We start from the raw sequence: 24,584 nt of genomic DNA, 5'->3' as shown, positions 1-24,584 counted from the left end.
ACCCAACTCTCACACACCCACTGGACTCAAGAAACAACTGAAGATTCTATATTGGCCACAAGGCAAATGACAAGCCAAGCCAAGGGAACACCCTCCAGCTGTGGGAACCTCTAGTCTAAAATAAGTGTTGGAAGGGAATAATCTGTCACTGACTGTGGGGTTTTTTTCTGCTCACAGTGACGGGCTGAGAATCCTTCCTGCCTTTAGCTGTCTTCCGCCAGCCCTGTCCCTGGGCTCAGACACCTCAGTACTCTGTGTGACCAGCACCACATACGTCCTTCCTCCCAGCATCTCTGTCATCGAAATCACGATGAAATCCATTGTGCTAGCTCTTAGTTAGGGACCCAGTTTTGTCCTTAACTAAGACTAGCCAAATCTAATTTTACACTCTGGTTGCTGTTTTTACTTATTGACCAAACTACGTTTTAAATATTTTTCATCACTAGGCTTCAGGCTTTAGTGCTTAAACTCTGCAGGTGCCCACTTACCCCATGCTCTCTTAGCCACTTAATGCACATTTCCTCATATTCACAGCTTAAAAATGCCTGAGACCTAACAGAGTGACCCATATTAAAAGTATATTTTAAAACACATAAGTGAGATGGGTTGTTCATCAGAAATAGCAAAACAGCTGCTATTTCTGCTCAGAGGTCAGAAATATGGGAGATACCTTAAAATCCTGATGGATGATCGAAATTTCCATTGTGTGGGCCTATTGTGACCAACCTCACCTCACTTTTTTTTTTTTTGCTGTACGCGGGCCTCTCACTGTTGTGGCCTCTCCCGTTGCGGAGCACAGGCTCCGCAGCCATGGCCCATGGGCCCAGCCACTCCGCGGCATGCGGGATCCTCCCGGACCGGGACACGAACCCGTGTCCCCTAGCATCGGCAGGCGGACTCTCAACCACTGCGCCACCAGGGAAGCCCTCACCTCACTTTCTATTTGGCCAATGAGATTCATGTTCAACTTCTCCCCAATCACAGCACTTCAAAATCACAGCCTTCATATATTTCGAATGAAGACAGGCTCATCATCTCTATCAAGGCATAAGCACTCTGAGGGCAGGAACACACCAGTCTTTGTTCAGTGATTCACAGACCCAACCGATGATCCCGGACATGATAACTGCACAATCAAACACTATGATCATTTACTGACTCAGAGAAGCCCAGTGGGTAAAACAGAACTCTTTCTTTGGAAGTCAGCCACCCAAACAGTTGGCACAGAAGCCTACCAGACTCAGCAGCAAAGCGAAACCCCCAAATCACCTATTCTCCAGGTAATGCACAATAAAGCCCTTCCCAGCCACCAAACTGGAGTAATTCATTCCATCCTCTGTGTTCCCCAGCGTCTGGTAACTCTAACATGCCTAATCAAGGCAATGTATTTAGTTATGGGGACTTCTTTCTGCCACCTGGGCTACTGTATGAGCTTATTTTGTACGTCTTTGTATCTCACCTCAACATCTAGCATAAAGTAGGTCTTCACTGTACCTCTACATTAGAACAAGACATCACGCCAGTCATACGTGATGTGGCCTTACTTAAAAGTCAGTTAGTTACAGACTAGCTGAAAGAAACTTTACATTGTTCCTAGGGGGGGTCTGAAAGAAATAATACAAACGTACCGCATGTGCATCAAAACCTATGGCAGACTTGAACTCTCCACGATTGAAATTTTCATCAATTTCTCTAGATGTTAAGAAATCGGAAGATTCAAATAATCCTTAACAATAACCGTACTTTCCATTTGTAGCGTTGTCTTCCAAGTGTTTTCACGTGTAATACGACACGTCACTTCATATTCACAGCCACCTTTGAAGACAGTCACTACAATTTCCCTTTTCCCCGGGAGGAAGGGGAGGCTCACAGAGGCAAGGTGACTTGCCAAGACTCCTGATCTTACAGTCAAGTGCTTTCATGACAACATTGCGCCTGTGTAGTAAACTGGCACAGTCTGTAGTTTCTGTGAGTGTGGAGCATAAACCTCAAAGGAAAAACTGGAAGGAAGAAAAGAAGTACAGAAGACTGTAAACACATTACAACCTGAATCCACTGACCACTCACTGGATTTTTACTGCTGGAAATGAATACTACTTTTCTTTTGCAGAATCTTCAAAAGCAGCTAAGAAGATCAAATGTGGCAACAACTGCCAAAGATAAAATACCAAACCAGCAAACATCTCACTGCCCAAGAATCTAGCATCTTCCTATGCTGTGCTTTCTGCCAAAATTGTTCTTGATATTTTCAGGCATGAAAATGTCTCTCTACAATTCTTCCTTTCAAACCCCTTCTGGGGCTCTAGGATCAAAGGACTAGATACTCCATGTGTTGAGTGCAATTTTACAATAATTTTAGATGTCCTTCCTTCCGTTAGAGTTTCAGTTTACTAACTGCCCCAGTCTCTACGCAACCCCCAATACTTAGTAGACTTTAAGGTAGGAACTTTTAATTCCTAGAAAAGAAAATAATGACCCGAAGTGACAATGAACTATACACAGGTGGAAAGAAGCCCTTTGTTTAGGTATGGGGGCAGGGAAGGGGGACTGTCAAGCAGAGGACTGTAATTCCCACATCAAAGAAAATTCCTCATTCCTCATTTCTTCCATTTCATGCAGAAGGCTGCTAGAAACACATTTCTCTTTCTCACTCTGTTTAAGAATTGAAAATGTTCTCATTAGAAACCAGAGTAAAAACATATCAAATGTTTCTTTAGGAACCCAAAACCTAGGTACACAAAACCAAGAAGGTGCCAGTTCTGGAGAGTCAGTAGCTGCACGGGGCCTGAGGTCATGTTCAAAAGACAGGATTCCTACAGAAAAGTACAAACTCCCCCTTAAACAAAAAGCTCAGCGGGCTTCTCCTAAAAAATTATGACTGCAGAAGATATATGGCCTGCTATATTTTGTTAATATGTTCACGAAATCACTACAAAATCCACTGGTTAGTAATAGTAAAAATGGTCAAATTCTATTACCACAATGATTTCTGAACCTCTTATAACACTTTTATTCAAAAGTAAAGCCAACGTAGACCCAATTTACTGGTAAAATATTAGAAATGCACAAATAAATATATTCAATGATGCATTCATCCATTCAATAAAACTTAACGAGCACCTACTACATGCCAAGAGTGGTTCTCGGCACTTGGGATAGAGCAGTGGCTAAAAAGTCCCCATCCCTGCTCTCGTTCATGTAGGTTACATTCTGGTAGGGACCGACAAGCAATAATTAATTAATAAGTAAGTTCGCTGAGATAAAATCAGGTAAGAGGTATAGAGAGTAACAAAGTGCAGGTGGTCAAGAAAGGTCTCTCTGATAAGCTGAACTTTGAGCAGAGATCTGAAAGAAATGAGGAGCTAGCCATTGCGGGGGCGGGTGGGGGGGAAGTGTGGAGGATGCTCTCGTTCCAAGCAGATAAACAGCAAATACAAAGGCTTGCAAGAAAATGTGTGGTGATGTGTTCAGGAACGGCGAGGTGGCCAGTGTAGCAAAGAGTGAGCAAGAGGTCAAACGGCAGGGAAAGGAGGATGAAAGACAGGGAGTGGCACAGATCGTAAAGGGCTTCTACCACAAAAGGTCAGGATTCTGACTATTCTAAGATGGCAAATCAGTGGAAGGAGCTGTGCAAGGAAGCTACATGAACTGACATACGTTTAAAAGGATGGTACTGGCTGCTGTATAGACCTCGGACTGTAAGGGGCAAGGGTGGGAGTAGGGACACCGGTCAGTAGAAATGACCGTGGACTGAGGTACAGCAACAGCCATGGGCATGGGAGGAAGTAGTCAGATGCTGGACATATTCTGAAGGTTGGCTACAGGGTGTATGAGAAAGAGAGAATTCAAGGATGACTGCAACATTTTTGACCTAAGGAACCAAACTAAAATCTTTAGATAAAGGCCTCTCCTTTTTGGACAACTGGCAGACTACTTTTTAACAAATAGATTTGGGGGAAATGGATTTAACTGTTGGTTTAAAAAAAAAAATTATAATCAGATTATGTTTTACTATTACAAGTTCATCAAAATACTTCAAACATTTGATTTAATCTTTTTTAAGTTTGGAGGGGGGTGTCTTTGATATAGTAATGGATTCACTCTTCTTTTCATCATTCTTTTTCTTCTTCTTCCTCTCCCTTGTCCCCCCGCCCCCAAATCTTCTGCTTTGTATTTCTGTAAAAGCAGAATGAAGTTCTTAGATATTTCTACCTGTTTTCTATGATCTGAATTTTGAGTCCTGATCACCAACAGCAAGGAGGCCCATGTAGCAAACGTGGAGTGAGTAAAAGGACACGTGGTAGGAAATGGGAAATGAAATACTACTCTCATCCAGCATCTGCAAAAACCCTGCGAAGCCCAAATCATGGGCACTTCCCACTTGATCTCCATTATAAAACCGCCATACTTTAAAAACAACATCCTCCTCATCAAATTAAAGAATAATAACACTAAAAAAAATCTGCAGTATAACTTGATGAAAAAACATGCACTGAAAAGATTAGGGAGAAAGGAAAACCAAGTGTAATTACTGTGTAATTACTAGTTACTAGTCCATGCATTTTCTGTTACTTAAATTTTACCTTTATGAAAACTCATCTAGAGCCACTATCCTCTTTGCACTGGCAACTAAGTCCTGTACACGTTCCACATAGACCTAAGTCCCAAGCATTTCTCCACTTTCTCAAGTATAATTTCCATCAATTCTTACATAAAGGAATGACTGGTTTGTAGACAGACATTTCCTCATCAAAGTCATAACTATAGATTTAAGTCAAATCTAAAGAAGAATTTGACTAAAAACTTTTTAAAGAAGAACAAACACAGTGGACCCTTCTATAGTTTATTATATATATATATATTTATTTATTTATATAAATACCTTCTATATGCTTATCATTTCTATGGAGGGACCTGTAACAATTATTATGTGAAAAGAAACCATTTTGGGGGAACTGCACAACATTGTTTCACAATTTTTTTTAGAGAATTTGGTATCTGATTTTAATCATTCAGCTAACTAGGTACCATATGCTCTTATAATTCCCTGAATTTTATAAAAGGGAAGGGGACATTCATAAACAGCTATAAATATTTCAAAAATGTGACCTTCGTGAGGGAAGATAGGGACTTTGGCTATTTTGTTCACTGCTGTATCTCCAGTTACTAGAAGATTCCTAGCACACAACAAATGCTCAGGATATACTTATTGAATGTATACACACACACATGAATGAGTGAATGAAAAACCTAAGTGACTGGTATATTGCCCAAGATGGTTGTCTACGCTAACTCAAATATAAACTATAAAATTGTGTTGTTATACTAGTTATTCCATGCTAAGAATAAATATGTGGTATTTAATAATAAAATATTTGGGGGAAGTACTAAAGGTGGATAATTTTTTTTTTCAAAACATAGGGTTTTAGGATGAGAAGAAAAAGTAAAAGTGGTCTCTTTATAACAAAAATACTGAGCACTCTAGACTTAAAGATAGCATTTTTCCTCAATGACTACCAAATTAAAACTCTAAAGAAGAAACAACATAACTTAGTCCCAGGATATAGAGAGAGATTTCATACCAGGAACCTGTGACCCAATAGTAACAGGAAAATCTTGAACTTCAAAAAATTCTTTTTTCCAAGAAATCAAAAAGCTGATTCAAAAAGATACAATTATTTCTATAAGATAGAAGTTTTTAACCTCTCCTGTGGTATAGGAGATAGTATTTAACAGATTAAGAAGATAACAAGAGAGACTAACTGGTTTCCCCAAGGTCACACAGCAAGTTAACAGGGGCACCAAAAGCAATGCAGAACTGCTGACTCCTGGTCTTCTCTATTTCTGGCTGAAACCACATTGATTTCAGAGGATTCAACAAGTGGATATGTCTTTGCTGGCAGAAAGGAGAAATGAACTTCATCACCTCTATCTTACGGATGTGGAAACTGGCTCTCAGAGGGTAGTCACCTTCATGATTTACAAGGAGTAAAGGGGTGAAGCCAAAATACAAATTCAGGGCTCTTTCTGCTACAATGTAGCTGCTTCCTACCACATTTTAGGACACCCTTGAGGAATTTACACTGCAATTTTCTTCTCCTCTCATATAATTTCCTAGGAATGTTCTCCCTTCAGAATGTTCTCCACCTTCACCCATCAGTGAGCCCCTGCTACTTATGGGAGTTACCTTACCCTTTAGGTATGTGTGGGAGAAGACAGCCTACCACCTTGTCTTCCCTTCCAACGGTCCTGATTCACCTATCAAAATCCAACATCTTCTTCAAAGTCCAATTCAAAGTCCACTGACACTTCACACTTCGAGTTTCCTTTACTGTCAACTTGACTAGGCCACCATATCCAGATGTGTGGTCAAACACTATTCTACAGGTTTCTGTGAAGCTGATTTTTTGGTAAGATTAACATTTAAGTCAGCAGAGTAAAGCAGATTATCCTCCATAATGTGGGGAGGGACTCATCCAATCTGTTGAAAACCTTAAGAGACTGACTTTGCCCAGGGAAGGGGCAATTCTGCCAGCCGCCCACCTTTGGACACAAACTGCAACTCCTCCCTGGGTGTCCATTCTGCAGGCCTACTCTGATGATCTTGGATTTGCCAGCCCCCATAGTCCTGTGACCCAATTCCTTAAAAGAAATCTCCCTCCATTGCTACAGATCCCGTTAGTTCTGTTTCTCTAGAGAACCCTAATACACTTTCCCAAAGTTTCCTCTTACCATTCCACCCATGAAAGGTACCGCCAGTTGGCATCACCGTATACTAGTGATACCTTCAGATATTTTTATGTGACCATCTAATCTTCCCTAATAGACTGAAAAACCCATAGAGAACAGGAGCGCCATCTCGTGCCACTCTACATTTTAGAGCATCTTACACTTAGGGACTAATAAATGTGCTGAATGAATGTCCAGAGATGAGTCTGGAAGGCAGAGGAGGCTTCCAAAGCAGGAAGGAAAAAGGAAGAGGGTGATACTTCCAGTACTAGCAAAGAACAGAAAGAACTGAGCAGCTCAGGTGTCAAGAAACATTGAATAGACCGGCCAAACAAGTATAAAAGGTGAACGGAAGGAAGTAGAAGGCAATAAGGAAGATACAGCCTTGCAATGCTTCAAATGCCGGTGTATGTTTATCTTTGAGGCAACGGTAAGCCCTCAAATCAAAAAGGTTTCTGATAAAAGGAAAATGATGAAAACAACCACCCTTAAGAAAAATGTTTAGAGTTGGTGTGTAGGTGGTATGTACCACAAGATGGGTGGGAAAGATACAAGTTAGGAGGCCAAATAATAATTATGATAATAGTGTCAGGTACTATAAAGCATACTTTTCCATTTACTAACCAGATTAATCCTCATGAGATCTGTTCGTGAAGAAACTAAATCATAGAAAGGATAAATAACTCACCCGAGGGCATACAGAAGGCAAGTAGCAGAGCTAGAATTCAACTCCAAGTCTGTCCAACTCAAAAGCCAGTTGTCCTCACCACTTCACTGTATCTCAGGCCAGAGGTAAGAAAACATAAAGCAGGGACAAAGTAAGCTGGAATGGGTTTAAATGGAAAGTGGGGCAGCATAGGGGTAAACATAGCTTCCGGAGCCCCACTGCGTAGGTTTGAATCACAGCTCTGTCGCTTATTCATATCTGGGGGCAAGTTACTCAACCTCTCTGTGCCTTAGTTGCCTATTCTGTAAAATTAGAAAAAATAGTAGTACTAACTCTAAGAGTTATTGTAAGGACTAAGTGACTTAATACATATAAAGATCTCAGAACTGTGCCCTGGCACACAGTAAACATTTAACAAATGTGAATAGTCATTATTGTTAATATTAAGAAAGATCAGTAATTGTAATGATCTGCAGCTGAGCAAATACCAGAGTACTTGCTTTTATGTTTACTAATGCGCCCTAGTGGCCTCAAGCACAGTAGGCACACAATATATATTTATTTTATAAATAATGAACGCAATACAGGGAGCAAAGAGAAAGCAAGATCAAGTTGCTAAGATTTTTCAGCCTGAAAATTTGCTTTTTATTTTCCTGGTAGTAATAAAAAATTTTACAGAACTGCTAGATAAAACTAATCTATGCACGTTCAGCAGAAATGGGTCCACTTGTCAAAGCCATATGCAAGAATGTCCATAGGATACGTACTAGAAGGTCTATAATACACATACTAGACATGTAAACAGCAGCACAGTTCATAGTAGCTCCAAATTGGAAGCAATCCAAATGTCCTCTCAGGAGAATGTGTAAATTGTAGCATATGCATATATTGGAATATTAGGCAGCAATGAAAAGGACCGAGATCTAACTATACATATATTGTTATATGGATGACTCTCACAAAATGGTGATTAAAGAAGTAAGACACCAAAGAGAACATACTGGATTATTCCACTTAAAAAGTTAAAAAAAAAAAAGTAAAACTAATCTATATTTTTAGAAGTCAGGATTATGGTTACTCTGGGGGGATAGAGACTGACAGGGAACATGAGGAAGGACGTGAGGAGCTGGTGATGTTCCGATTTTTTTTTTCTTTTTTTTGGCTGTGTTGCTGCACGCAGGCTTTCTCTAGTTGTGACAAGCAGGGGCTACTCTTCGTTGCGGTGCACGGGCTTCTCGTTGCAGTGGCTTCTCTTGTTGCAGAGCATGGGCTCTAGGCACACGGGCTTCAGTAGTTGTGATTCATGGGCTCAGTAGTTGTGGCTCACAGGCTCTAGAGTGCAGGCTCAGTAGCTGTGGCGCATGGGCCTAGTTGCTCCGCAGTATGTGGGATCTTCCCAGACCAGGGCTTGAACCCGTGTCCCCTGCACTGGCAGGCGGATTCTTAACCACTGCGCCACCGGGGAAGTCCCGATGTTCCGATTTTTGATCTAAGGACTGGTTACACGGGTGTGTTCACTTTGCAAAGATTCACTGAACTGTACCCTCTGATTTCTGCATTTGCCTGTATGTGTCACCCTTTAACAAAATTTACCTTAAAAATGATTATTGGTAGAGAAAGAAGATGACAATGAGACTCCAAGTGGAAGTAACTTCCAGAGCGTGGAGGAATGGTCAGGGCCTGGTATAACAAATGGCATAAGGAAAGAGCGCCCTGGATGACTCTAATTGCCAATTTATAACAGGCAAAGAATCACGGATTTACCTATAGGAAAATGAGCTATGTAGGGAAGGATTTAAGGTCAGGAGAGGTAGCAGGAGGGTAACAGTTCATCACTGTCTGCCTTTCTGGATCCTACAAGATGTGGTTGTGCAGGAGTGTGCGAAGTGCCCCAGGTAGAGGTGATCAACAAATGGTACTGTCATCGTCACCCCAGGGAGCCTGAATCAAGACTATGACACGCAAGCAGAGGGGCTCCGTGAACGTAGGTTCCTTAAGAAAAAGGCTGTATTTTGCATATACTCCAGTGCCGTGCACACAGTAGATACTCAGTATATTCATGAATGTGTTCTAGACTGTCCTCTGTCAACAGGAAATCAGGAATAAGATGTGGGTAAGTGGTACAAAATTAAGACATCTGTCAGAAATTACCTCTAAAGTCTGAAGATGATTAAGCTCTATGGCAGATCATAGATAAAGAAAAATTTAGAAGGGGCAGAGTTCTGGCAAAGCGAGGACCAGATAAGGGAATGGCACCAGGAGCCCAGGAGGGAGGGAATTTCAGGAGTGGACTCGCCATGTCTAGTGTTGACCGGGAGTAAAGAGAATAGGAGTGGAAAAGGCTCCCGGTTCTAAGGTGGGGTGTCCCTTGGTAACCTTCAAGGGGCCCATGTGTGCCAAATCAACGACGTACATAATTTCTCAAGGGCTCAAGAAGGAATGGATGAACAAAAAATAATGGAAGCGGTAAGTAAATAAACAGAATACACGCAGGAACACCAGGCATCTGAAGGTAAGAGAGATTTTAAATGGTAATTAGGAAGTAAAAAGCTGTGAAATGAATATTTTGGGATTAATTTTTGAAATAGAAAAAAAAAAAGCCTGGTTGAAAATAGAAGGCAAGGAATCTATGACAAGCCAATATTAAAGATATTTGAAAATTACCAGAAACTGGACCCAGACTGGGGAAAGCGTTGAGAATCAAGAAAAAAGGCTGAAAGGTCAACCTGCTTGCAGACAGCAAACACCCAGTCCGTGGACCCAGGTGAAGGGTGGGAGTAGAGAAGCAGCAGCTGGAACATATTAAACAAGGATGTGGGCACAGGACAGCACTCCGGAAGCAGACACCTGCCTGGGCTTCTTTGCTCTGGATCTGATCAGACTGGTTTCTTTAAAGAAGAGTCACATTTGATGATTTGTACTGTCCTTTATCATGACAAAATTCTGTGTTTCTTAAGTGAAAACCATAAAAGGAGAATCTGTACAATGGCCAAATGAGTCTCCTTCAGAATATTAGCAAACATTACTCTAGACAATTAAATATACATATATAGATGTGTGTATATATATATATATATATACACACACACACACACACACACACACACACACACACACACACAGTATTTCATTCCTGATGATCAAAAGTTAGATTGGGGCTTCCCTGGTGGTGCAGTGGTTGAGAGTCCACCTGCCGATGCAGGGGACACGGGTTCATGCCCTAGTCCAGGAAGATCCCACATGCCGTGGAGCGGCTGAGCCCATGAGCCATGGCCGCTGAGCCTGCGCGTCCGGAGCCTGTGCTCCACAACGGGAGAGGCCGCAGCAGTGAGAGGCCCGCGTACCTCAAAAAAAAAAAAAAAAAGTTAGATTGATTCTCTCTCATTTATTTTAATGCTTTCTAATCCAATTATTTATATATTGGGTCAAGGGTAAAGAGAGGTAAAATGTTTTAGTCCTGATGTGCGTATGCGTGTATGTATGCTTTCAGGTATAATGCAAGTATCACAGAGCAATGAATAAGAATCTCTGTAATTCAACATACCCCTCCTGCAGATGTTCAAAGCTCTAAATGGATTTTCAATCATACTGTAGTTATAATTATACAATGTTACAAATTAGCAAATAATCACATTAAATCAGAAAGGAAAAATGCCTCCTTTAGTGTATAGTGGTTATATAATTCATGATACCCTTTTGAAAATGAACCAGATGTAAAGAATACAGCTTTCCTTTATCTGTATTTTCCAACTTCCTGTGGATAAAAACATTTCCAAGCCATATATTTTTTTTAAATAAGAGTGGAATTTTCTTGGGAAAGATTGTCAGAATATTAGCTCTCAGAATAATACTTTCAGTACTCATAACAAAGAGGAGTACTTCAAAAATCACGTGTGCGTGTGTGTGTATGTAACACAAAGCCTCTCCATGTATATAGTCAAGAGGAGGTCACAGAAGATTTAGAAAATTAAGATAACTCATATCTAGAACTGAGCATTTCTACCTTTAAATTTTTTATTATTTAAATATACTGTGCTTCTGGTTGGTAGTTGGAATCAAGGACTCCATGAACCAGTCTAGAAAATAATATCCTTTTTAAAAAAACTAATCATGAAAACTTTGATGTTTTTACAACTTTGGGATTTTATTTGGCTGGATGTTTTTATATTGTTTCTCAATTCACCTGTTTCATCTTACATTTACCTAAATTCAGTAGAAACTGACAAATTAGAATGGCAAGAGAAGGGAATTCCCTGGTGGTCCAGTGGTTACGAATCTGCCTTGCAACGCAGGGGATGTGGGTTCGATCCCTGGTCGGGGAACTAAGATCTCACATGCCGTGGGGCAACTAAGCCCACACGCCACAACTAGAGAGCCTGTGTGCCACAACTACAGAGAAGCCTACGTGCCACAACTAGAGAGTAGCCCGCACACTGCAATGAAAGATCCCACATGCCACAACTAAGACCAGACGCAGCCAAAAATAAATAAATAAATATATTTTTTAAAAGAATGGCAAGCGAATTATGAAATCCATATACGGTATTCTCAGTTTCAAAATATTCTTTTTTTAATTAAAATTAAATTTACAATTTCAAAGCCTGAGTAAACATTGGAAAAGGTCTCATACAGAGTTTTAGGGTCTTAGAGTAGTATACACGATTTAGGCCAGTTGTTATTACCACTTTTATTAAGGATGCACATAATGCTAAATTCTTGTACAATAAATAACATCTAATGACTTATTTAGGGATCTATCATACATTACAGTATGTATGATCTATTACGCATTATCAAAGTTTAACTAAACGACGAAAATGTTAGACTCTGAGGTATGCGAAATAAAAACTGACCAAAATTGCTGAAGAACCTTGAGTTCTCCATTGTGTTCAGACCAGGAACCCATGAAGATGCCTACAGTTAGTCTACAAGTAAGACCACACCACCCATCGTCCAAGTTCCTCAGCCTAAAACAAACACCGAGACTCTTTAATTCCTCCCCAATTCCTCCAATCCATCCTGAGAGTCTCTAACATCTATTTACTAACATAAAACACCAGCTATAGCAGAAAGAACATCAGGATAGAGTTTACTTCCATTTAACCAAAATAAGACTCACCTGTGGCACTAATTAAAAGATTTTGATCCAGGCAGTCAGGAGTGGGGTTCAAGAATATGCATTTTTTAAAGGTACTGATTTTTTTTTAAACTTTTTTGAAGTATAGTTGATTTACAATGTTAATTTCTCCTGTACAGCAAAGTGACTCAGTTATATATATATATATATATATATATATATATATATATATATATGAATATGTATTTTAAAAGAATACCACAGGTGATTCTGAGCCATGCAGGCGCTAAGGACCACACTTAAAGATTCAACCAGCCCTATTTCTTACGTTTGTTTTTTTTAAATAATCATCACTTACCAAGAGTCTATCATCCCCTTAAATAATCTTTATTTGGAATCTGTTTATCTTCTTCAAACCACACCCTCTTCAAGTTACAAGTACTGCAAGATTAGCATCAGGTCATCCTGGCCCGTCCTGCTGTAGCCATCCTGGCTTCAAGACCCTGAACAGCTGCTCTGACCATCTGTGAAGCTGCAGGCCAGGCCTGCCTTATCCTGTTTCCTCACACTCGCCTGTAACCTCAGCCCAGAAAGCAGGACCAGCCTGGGCCCTCTGGGCAAGATCTGCTCCCTTGTATGGGACTGGGGCAAGGGTAGGGAATCTAACTTAGGATGATAACAATACAGTTTTTGCTTAAATTAGTTTTTGCAACTCTAACTTTAGGAAGTGCCAGAGGAAATAAGGGACAAATTTGAACTTACCTTCAATGACATCAAATCCTTTGTCTTTGGAGGGTAATTTTGATTTCTAGCACTCATGTGTCAGTACCAAATTTGTACTCAATAAGAGTTTCTACTAAAGCAGGGTTTATAGCGATTTGGGCTCTGCTAATCATCAATTAGGTACCTAGCCCCTCGGTAGCACCGTAAGGTCACAACTTGGCTAGGTTGAACTACATTTCCCAGAATGCTCTTCCCTGTATGTTTCCTGTTACCATGGGCCCGGATTGATTCTTCTACCAGGTGATTGACAACTATCCGCACAGCAATTTCTCCTTACCTTACACTATATCTTTGTTATTTAAAAAACAAACATTATTTGAATACCCACTGTGTGCTGAAACCCACTCTGTGCTTTCTGAATTAATCATCACAGTAACTATGCTGGTATCATCTCTGATTGACAATAAACACAAAGGCTGAGTTTGGGGAGGTTTACAGAGCCTGACCAAGAAACAAATATCTGCAAACTAGGTCTTCTGACTACAAATCTGTGCTCCTACTACAGCAGTTTTGTTTTTGAACTATATTTTATTCCCAGCTATTATTTTCCTTGAAGATTAGATCGAATATGAGTTCTTTGCTGATTCCATCAATCATTCAAAATATACACACAATGAAGTCTGGCAGATACATAACTTGCATTCGTATTTTTCCACCAGTATCCATCTTTTCACAATTGGTCATTTATTTCAAGGATCCAAATTACTGACCTTTTCGAGTTTTCCTTTGACTTATGGGTTTCTCTCTTTAGCGATCACTGTTCAGGTCTTCTGAAGACCTTCTTCAAAACATTTGTTGTCCTGGTCAAAAACATTTGTTTCTAACACTGCTTCCTCTCTCTGATTGTCTGTTAAAGTATCAATGCAGTCTGGCTTGCATTTCAGTGAAACTTATGTAAAATTTGCTGGGCTTTGCTCTGAATAACGGTAACACCTTTTTATGCTGGCAACACATCTACTCAACTCTGGCCAGCTACAGCACAAGACTGACGGGCCAACCTTGAGAGCTGGGCTGCTGTAAACTGAAACACGTTGCAACGTGCCCCTGCTATGAGGACTCCTCCCCTCCTCTCACAAATTACACCAGAAAGAATAGTATCATCCTTTCACAGTCACACCTGGGAATCTGACACCAGCTGACACCTTTCTACTGTTTATTTCCAATGTCTCAATTTTCCACTCTTCTAAAGGGCTTAGTGTCATCTGAAAGCTTGGCACTTTCACTCTGTGCCCAGGGCAGCAGATCACTGATAAAAATGTTAAATAAAACCCATCTCAGTTCCAATCTCGACATAACGCTCACCCCATTCAAAGAAGTGCCTGTTTTCCCTTACCCTTTGTTTCTGCTGTCTAAACTACTTCCTTCCCTTGGACAAAACACATCTCTTCCAGTACCACAGGGTGTCTTAGCTATTGCAGGGCAAGGGAGGGGAAGACGGGCCAAGGCTTTTGGAAGTTTAAATAAATCCTCTCCCCGGGCTCTCCCACGTCTGCATTCTTGGTTCACCTGAAACCATTCCAGTATTGGCTGAAGAGTCCGACTTCTCTGTCTCTAAGCAGTGGTGTGACTACGGGCAAAGCCCCTTTATCTCTCTAGTTCTCACTTCTCTCACCTTTACAATAAAATAACTGGCCTCTGGAATCTGTGGCGTTTCACATTTGGATATAAAACTATGATTCTGGTAAATCTGTCTTGATAGATGGCAAACTACTTTCTCAAATAGGCTATGTTTGCTTAATATTTGGGTGATTTTTTTTTTTTTTTGGGCCTACAGGACGTTTGGTACCTTTGTGACGGATGGAATCTTTTATGAGTAATCAGAGATGAGGCAGATATTGAAACAATAATGGGGAAAACTCTGAAAGACTTAAGCCCCATCTCCACTACATAAAGTACAGAATATGTCATCTAGCACCCTGGAGCGATCTGACATAGAAACAAACTTTTCAGACGAGGATGTAAGGAAAATGATACTCCCACATCCAGCTGAACCACCTTCAGTTTCTGGTAGGTGGCTAAAGTGTTAAGACAGCTGGACTCTGAGTGGCGTAAACCCAAGTGGGCCAATGCGGAGCTATGGGCTGATCCCAGTACTGAGAAGCACTTCAAGTTATACAGAGAGCACAAGTATCAGCAGTCACAACCTAAATGCCTACAGGGCCAGCAGGTCACATGAAGGAATCCATGTCGCGGACTGTCACACCACAGGGAGTCGGGGAACTGGGCAAACTAGACAGCCTATACCTATCTGTAAGGCATCCAAATTCAATTCTTAAAAAAATGGTCCAGGGCTTCCCTGGTGGCGCAGTGGTTGAGAGTCCGCCTGCCGATGCAGGGGACACGGGTTCGTGCCCCGGTCCGGGAAGATCCCACATGCCGCGGAGCGGCTGGGCCCGTGAGCCATGGCCGCTGAGCCTGCGCGTCCGGAGCCTGTGCTCCGCAACGGGAGAGGCCACAGCAGTGAGAGGCCCGCATACCGCAAAAAAAAAAAAAAAAAATGGTCCAGGTAAAACCAAACCCACCAGTAGACCAGAATCAGCTCTCGTGCTGCCAGCGTATGATCTCTGACTTTACGGGTACTTCAGCCCTCTGGATTTCTTTGCTGACACTTCAGTAGGAACTAACGGCCCCACCTCCCATTTCTCTGGTAACGCTGGGGAGTAGAGGGACATGTGGACGAGAGTATTTCTCTGGCAAAGTAATGTAAAAGATTCAACTACTTTGAAATCTCCGCTTATTAGTAATAAAACTTCTATTAGGGAAAAAAACCCACAATCCTTTTTCAGAGAATAATAATAGAGCCCCCTTCATAGGGTTGTAGTGAGGACCGAAAAAGGTAATCACCTAAGATACTTGGTGCAGCACCTCGTACATAAATGCTAGCCACTCTCATGATTATTATTATTAAATTCTATCAGGTGATGGAATACAAACTACATTCTTCCATGGAACCTCATAGAATTATCATATTCTCAGGCTGGGTAGGTTTGGAAGTCTCGTACTGGGTCAGAAAACAGATATACCATAAAGCACAAAAAAGGATTCTGTGCTTTCTAGATGCTGCTGCTCTGACACTGTAGGCCTCTTTAACGTGGGAATACAGCACATCTGCCACTTCCCTCCTCCTTCCCCACCCACTCTGCCCTGACTTAAGGTCCCTGCACTGAGATCCCAGAAAAAGTAGAGCAAAGGATTCTAAAACATCTACTACTTCCTGTGCCTCTCCCCGCAAGACTTTTTTAAAACCCCAGCATTGAAATTAACACACCATTCCCAATCCCACCCATTATAATGATAGCCCTACAAATCCTAGGAATACTTTCTAAGGAAGTGGATGTCTTTTAAAAATCCATAGAACATAGCCAGCATGCTTTGACACGACAAAACACCTCTTCCCATCGCTTCTGTTTATTTTTCCCCTCTCCACCCCTCAGCTGAAGGTAAACACTGCTGTGTGGGATCACCATGTTCTACCAGCTTTTGAAATGAAAAAGAATATTCTAAAATTTTAAACCTTGCTCTCTTATCAATCTTTATCGTTTCATGAGTCAAATGTTGGATCTTAGTCTTCTGCAATGTAACTGATAAAGAACCATTTGAAATCAATGAATGAGTGAATAAACAAACGAATAAATGTACGTTTGAAAATCAAGGAATACACAAAGAACAGAAGTATTACCCTTGCTTAAGATTTCAAGTTATTTTCCAAACAGCTCAAGAGAAGCACATGATTTTTGTCTGCTTTTGAAATTTTCAGAATAGATCATCAAACACTAGTAAATAGGGACTTCCCTCGTGGTCCAGGGGTTAAGAATCCGCCTTCCAATGCAGGGGACACGGGTTCGATCCCTGGTAAGGGAACTAAGATCCCACATGCTGCAGGGCGACTAAGCCCATGCACCACAACTAGAGAGCCCACGCGCCTCAACTACAGAGCCCGCGAACTGCAACTACGGAGCCTGCACGCTGCAACAAAGAGCCTGCACGCTGCAACTAAGCCACAACTGAGCCAAAAATAAATTTAAAAACAAAAACAAAAAAAAACTAGTAAATACACATTAACCATACGATTGAAAATGAGAATCTTAACACTTTAAAAGCAAAGGGTTTTTTTTTTTTTTTTTGAGGTATACTATTGATACTTCACCTATTTGGCAGAAACTTTGCTTTACTAATGGTTAAAGCATAGAGAAGCATATCTTGCTTTACAAAGGGTGAAAATCAAATGCCAGATGCATTAAAGAAACCTAACATTACATGAAGGCTCCTTTTGAAACATGAATGATGCCACGGACCTACTTCCATTTGAAATTCCGATTTTTCCATTTATTATAGAACACCTACAATAAATAATAATAATGTCAAGTGATATTATTAAAGAACACTGATTTATTTTACCATTTGTTTTCTCCCCCCTAAAGGGAAAGAATATCAAAGAAACACCCAGATTGTGTTTAAGTGTTAACTTCATCTTATTTGTGTAGACCTCATTGTTCTACTGGCAGTGTGTTGCCTGAATAGTTATCTCCCTACATATTCTTGCAATCTATATCTTTTTCCTGTGAGAGGAAAGAGAAGGATAAAAAGTAATTCCATGCATTTGGAAGACTTGGTATGATGAGGTAGGCACTAAGGTGTGCTTTCGATTTAATTAAGAGAAGTATAAACTTTGCGGAGTCATCTTCTTCAAAGCAAAACATGAGGAAATCCTAGTTGAGGATTGAGATAAGCTAATTGATCAGCTTCCCTAAAGGAAATTCAACTGATTTTATAACAGTTCCCCAAACTCTGCAGGATTTTCTGGTAAGTCAAGTCCAGGAGCAGAAATGGTTACCAGGACCTCAATTTTATTTTCATATTTGCAGAGACAGTGAAAATTTTATTTGTGTTCCCCCATGGTTTTTGTTTGTTTGTCTTTTTACCTTTTCTCTTTGATCACACCCATAACAGAAGACTCAGATCTACCCAGAGCTAAGAGCAAAAGTCACAAGGCAACAATAAAACAAGCAGAGATGAACGAACAGGGATGGAGGTAGGAGGCTGTCCTGGGCAGGACTGGCTACAAAATCTGCAGAGTCGGGGCTTCCTGGTGGCGCAGTGGTTGAGAGTCCGCCTGCCGATGCAGGGGACACGGGTTCGTGCCCCGGTCCGGGAGGATCCCACATGCCGCGGAGCGGCTGGGCCCGTGGGCCATGGCCGCTGGGCCTGCGCGTCTAGAGCCTGTGCTCCGCAAGGGGAGAGGCCACAATAGTGAGAGGCCTGCGTACCGCAAAAAAAAAAAAAAGAAAAGAAAAACTGCTCTGAAAAAAAAAAAAAAAAAAAATCTGCAGAGTCTAGTGAAAAATGAAAATGCAGCGTTCATTATTCAAAACTTAAGAATTTCAGGGACTTCCCTGGCGGTCCAGTGGTTAAGACTCCGTGCTTCCACTGCAGGGGGCATGGGTTCCATCTCTGGTCGGGGAACTAAGATCCCGCGTGCCCCAAGGCGCAGCCAAAAAAAAAAAATATTAAGAATTTCAGAAGAACAACAGCAGTGCACTAAGCCAAGTGCAGGGCTCTTCTGAGCGTGGGGCTCCATGCAATTAACTGCACAGGTCACAGGTCCATGAAGCTGGTCCTGGTCCTGGAAGACGCTTAACAGGCTCCCTGGGTAAGCTTTATAAACAAACTCCAATAAGTCAAACATGTAGAGATGAAATAAAAGCTGCTTGGAAATACAGCTCTTTTCAGGAGAGAGAGGACGTGTTGAGATCTGTTCGTTTTGTACTCCCACTGACTAGCAAAGTGTCTAACACGGAACAGGTACTTAAAATAACGGCTGAAATGAAAAAGAATGCAAATGGCAACTAACATTTTCATCAACTCATCTCCTTTGGGAAAGCAATTCTCGCCTTCAAGATTGCTCTGCCTGTTGCAGACAGCCATTTTCCTCTCTCATCTCATCATACATGACATTAGCCACACAGCATGGTGTTTGAGATTAAATCCCAGTATAAACAGCATCTTAAAATATCTAAAATATCTGGCAGAAACAACTCCGTTCTCAATCATCAACAGAGAGAGAACAAGTTCTCATTCACCCGCTGGAGCTGGCCAGGAGGAGGATTTGCCATTCTCAGCAAATTATATTATCCACGGGGAATTCATGCTGAATTTTAAGTCTGATTTGAAGAGCGTCCCTATTTCCCAGCCCACGGGTAAACTTTAAATAGCCATTAAAATGACATTTCAAAATAATAAAAGAATTCACAGAACCGGGGAACAAAATAAATGGTGTTGTAAAAGGAAATGGAAACGTTACCATAATTAGAGCTTTTAAAAGAGACATTTTAAACACTGGTTGAACACTGACTTGTTTATAATAGCACTCAAGGCAGATGGCAAGAGACTAAAAGGGAAACCATAGGTATTTACTAGAAAGGTAAGGTGAAGAGAGCTTTTGTAAGGTCATTGGAACCACTTCTTGAAACCTAGTTTAAAAAAAAAAATCAAAACACCAATCTGACCTTTATGAGGATGTAAGGCTTCACCTAATCTGGCTTTGCCATCAATATAATATGCCAGAGGCCCAAACTATGTAATTGGAAGAAAAGGGGGGTTACCACTGCCCCCCCACCATAGTCTAACAATGTAATAACGTAACTCTCTTGTCACTCACCATCACAACAAAAATGCACTCACGCTCTTTATGGTACCTAAACAGTGCAGCTTTCAATGTGGGCATTTATTTGAAGTTAGTGGAATGACACGCTGTCCGGTAAGTTCTTCCCAGACAGGAGCTACATTTAACATTGTAGAATGCCCCCTACAAGCCCATACGGAGATTAAGTATTTTTCAAAATCCTTCTGGAAAGAACTGCTAGGCAGCTTTACCGAGCAGACTAGAATATAGCCTCATAGTCCAGTACTTTAGAGAATTTGAGACGTGTAAGGAGAACGGTGATTCCAAGAGTAGAGTGACCCACAGAGGCTGAGAAGTGCAGAAAACACAGAGGCAGCACCCTCTTAGATGGAGAGAGCTTGGAACAGGTCCCCCAGACCCGAAGTTTCCACCAGAATTCCACAATGTGTCAAGACTGTCCTTGGCCGGTAGAGCAACTGTGCTGGCCACAGCAGTGGTTCCACTGCTTTGCATCAAAACGATGCTTACCTCTAGGAAGGCGGATGGCCGCAACTCAACAGCAGGCTACAAATGTGTTCTGGAAAAGCAGGAAAGGTTATCCGCCCTCATTGGGACAATTAAAAGCCCCTTAGCACTATGCAAACAGACCATTCAACAGGGATAATGCAAAGACAAACATGTCCTGATAACAGAAAAATGTCCCAGAATTGAAAATTTTAGAAACCATGTACGCAGTCAGCAACTTCAACCTTGAAGCCAATTCACTCTTCAAAAATTACTTTTTCTCTTAAAAGTGTTCTCTTCAGTATTGAAAAAACTAAAGAGGGACTTCCTCACTGGAGGAAGACTTGGAAAAACCCCAGACCTAAACAAAAAGCAGTGATCGTGGCCAACAGCTTTCTGGTTTCCCCTGGCTATTATTAAGGATCCTTCTGTTTGACTAAGAATTTCTCCACCTCTCACAAACCATCTTTTTTCTTTCTGTGTCCAGAAAAAATCTGAAAACCATGTGTTTATAATGAGCCTGTTGCTATGCACATCATTAAAACACATTACAAAAATCTTTCCTTTGAGTCAGGAGGAGGACAGGATGGGGGAAGATGAACTCCTAGCCAGTCCCTTTGCTGAGCAGATAAGCTGGCAAAAAGGGAGATGAGAAACAAAGCAAAACGGAAAAAAATATGGTGGCCCCATCTCTCGAGTCATTTTAACCAAAGGAGGAAAACTAACATTTTTAAAGCCCCAAGGTAAACTAACATTTTTAAAGCCCCAAGTTTGGAACAGGGCTAACAAACTCTCTTCCTAATCTCTTTAATTCCTATGGTTTCATGACTCATCTTCCATCTGTCTATTAGTGTGTCCTTTTCACCAGCTTTTTCACACTTCTGTAAGACTATCGGGAGTGTTGTTTTGTTTTGTTTTTCCCCTTTTATGTGTACTTCTGTGTGTATTCTCCTTTTGATATCTTTGGTCTTCTATTCAGTTACCACCTAAACGTAGGTCCTGAACTGTCCATGTCGTCCCCTACTCCCCACAGTATCTTGGCCTTTTTCCCTCACTTACGAAGAGATTTGTTCTGCAAAAGTCATATCCTGGAAACGAGATGAGACAAAGCATATCAAAATTAATGTCAAAAAACAAAGATTCTCGATTTTCTAACTTAAAAAACCTGGACTTGATAATCTTAAGTCAATCACCTTCTTAAACAGTTTGCAATCAACATTCTTCTCCAATTTTTGTTGTATTGTTCCAAATACTGTGTTAACCTGCAAGTTTTCAAGGGTAGACTGTCTGAAGATGAGAAATGAAACACACGTCTTTTAAATATATCTTTCTTTCACCCCCGTGTGTCTTTATATGGGTTCACACACATGCATGCACACACGCGTGTGCACACGCACACACATGCACACACACACAGAGTATTAATTCCAAGCTCTTTGTCCTTAATCAGAAAAGAAATGGCTGCTCCCGACTAATGCTATAGAACCTGTTTTACTCTCAAAGAGAAGTAGCCAAACCATTGCAAACATGTGTTGGGTGAAAACAACTGTGGTTGGCTCCAGACAAAGGCTTATTTTTTAAGCACAGATGGTTGAATGGTTGCCTCCTCCAAAGGGTTGCCCACAATGAAAGACAGATTTCTATTTCTAATCTATGCAAACATCTTACTCTGCGGGGCATCACAAAGACTAACTGTTCTGTGTCAGATGCTGCGGATCCCAGGTGCTCTCAGAGAAGCCAAAGCCCACCTCCACCTGAGATGCCTGGTAACTCAGGTAACAGGGGCTGACTGGGGAGTGAGCCACTAACCAGCTCCTCATGAATGCTGCCGGGGCCTTCTGTCAAACATTCCTCTGGAATCCCGCCCCCCCCCCCCTCCACTGCTTCTCCTTGGCTGCTCTGCCTGGAAGACAGTTTCAATATTCAGTTGAGACCCCAGATGCTTCTAAAACCTCCCAGGAAGGCTCAGATTCCCAAGGGCTCCTAATGACAATTGGTAGCACTCTTCACCTTGAATTCAGCTCTTCTATTCATCTCTAATATCAAACCCAGAAACCTTGAGCACTTAAAACTGTTATTCTGTTCAAACCAGTCTCCTTTACCCTCTAGTCTATATGCCTAAAACCCAGGTGAGTCTCAGTGGATCACACCTGGGTCATTGTTGGTGTCCCTCAATCTTCCCAAGTATATGTATTCCTTTTTTCTTTCTTTTTTTTCCCAGCCATGCCGTGTGGCTTATAGAATTTTAGTTCCCCAACCAGGGATTGAACCCAGATCCCCCGCAGTGAGAGGGCTGAGTCCTAACCCCTGGACCACCAGAGAATTCCCTCCTTTTTTCTTTTTGTTCTCCCTCTATCAATGTTCCTTTCTTTATTTACACTTTTCTCTATTATTTCTCCACCTCCCTTGCTCTGACCAGCTCCCCCCCCCCCGCCCCCGCCCCCCCCCCACCCCCCCGGGGCACATTCCAGTTTTAGGGCCCTTGGGACAACAAAAATTCCTGCAATGCTGGGGGGGAGGGGGAGGACCAAAAAAAACTCTTCATGCAAACCAGCTCCTAATTTTAAACATCCTTTCCCATAAAGAGAAGGTTATACCTGAAATCTACATAGGTTAGTTCCAATGTTTAAGTCTAAAAAATGTCCTTCAAAGTTTTGAATTATTTTCTGTTAGTTTTTCTGATCAAACAACAGTAACAGAGTTTGCTTCAAAATCCTGTGTTGAAAAACCCTTCTTTCCTTCCTTATCAAACTTCTTAAATGAACCAACCTAACTGAGCAAAAAGAAATTCAAAAGTTCCTACTCTATACCTCAGTTTCTGAGATTTAAACACTTTTTGTTTCAGCTTATAAATGCAAATATTGACAATCAAATAATGCAGCATTAAGTTTACTTATCTGGAAAATCTAAAACTGTAAAGAGCTTTAGAGGTTAACTAACTTATTGATTCCCAAGTCTGAATGAACATCAGAGCTACCTGAGGAATACTGTTTATCTTAAACAACACATCCTCGTGAACCCCAGTCTGAGACATTCCAATTCAGACTTCTGGTGCGGCCCTAGAATCCATATTTATAATAAATGCTTCGGGTAATTACGATCTAGCAGGCCCTGGTCTGTTTGAGAACCACTGATGATTCCAACATTCTTCCCAATATGGCGGTCTCCTCTACAAGACACTACATGGGCTATCGCTCTGTGCTACAGCATTTTCAGAAACTGGGGCTCTTGCCCTTTTATAAGTCTGCTTACTCCACTTTTACATGGCTTTATTATTAGAAAGTTTGTTCTTACGTCGAGCCAGATAACCAAAGTCTTTCAACTCCTTGAACTTCATTATTACCAGCCCTAATTTTGTGCTCTGGAGCTGACACAGAATTCCCTCCCCATGAGAGTCCAAAGGCAGCTACTGTACCCTTGCAAGTCTTCATTTTTCTAAGCTTAAACAAGCTTTTTTTTCTTTAACTTCATAAAGCACAATTTCTGAGTCCCTCACCATTTCAACTGCTCTTCCTGAACAGACCTTACAGAATTTATCTGTCTAGAGGAACACCACTTCATTTTTTTTTTTTCTTACGGGCTGTACTTTTCCCAATATGCATTAATTTATAGTCCATATTTCATCCTTGGCACTCATTCTCTTGCATTTAATGGTCCAAGAGCCATGAATCAGCAAGTATTTCTTATTTACCCTAATGCTGTGTTCCTAACACTGTAAAGTACTCAAGGATTCAAAAGCTGGAGGAAATCATCTTGCTTTGATTTGACTTGAGGAGATAATTTCTTGGACAGAAAGGACAAATAAATGAAATCACTTGAAAACAGTGCACGATGGTACACAATCAAGTGCTTCAAATGAATGACACCTGAAAGACTAACATAGGTTTCCCGGGTCAGACTGTCGGCTCTCTCATGGCCTGTGTTTATAGAAATACCACCTATTTAACAAGGATTTGGGTTAAAAAAAGAAGAAGATGGACACTATCACCTTAAAATGTAAATAAAAATTTCAACTGCATCCTTATTTCAGAAATTTAAAATCTAAGAAATGACACATGCAATAATCAAGTAGAATACTGTTCCTTCTACTTGGGATGCCGCTGACATTGCTTCCCAAGCACTCTGAATGCCATGTTCCAAGTAAAAGGCTTAAAGTAGAGGGTTTATGCGATTCCCTTCAGTACCGGAAATAACAGAATGAT

The 24,584-nt window shown here is 41.1% G+C and overlaps 1 protein-coding gene across 1 annotated transcript in view; it reads right to left on the bottom strand.

Moving 5' to 3' along the window:
• PTPN14 (protein tyrosine phosphatase non-receptor type 14) overlaps window positions 1-24,584 on the bottom strand; it is a 173,382-nt gene that overhangs the window by 69,195 nt on the left and 79,603 nt on the right.

This window comes from Phocoena sinus, chromosome 1 (assembly GCF_008692025.1).
Source record: "Phocoena sinus isolate mPhoSin1 chromosome 1, mPhoSin1.pri, whole genome shotgun sequence".
NCBI classification, from domain to species: Eukaryota; Metazoa; Chordata; class Mammalia; order Artiodactyla; family Phocoenidae; genus Phocoena; species Phocoena sinus.
Note: the sequence above shows the minus strand (reverse complement) of the source record. Positions and strands in the feature narration are given on the sequence as shown.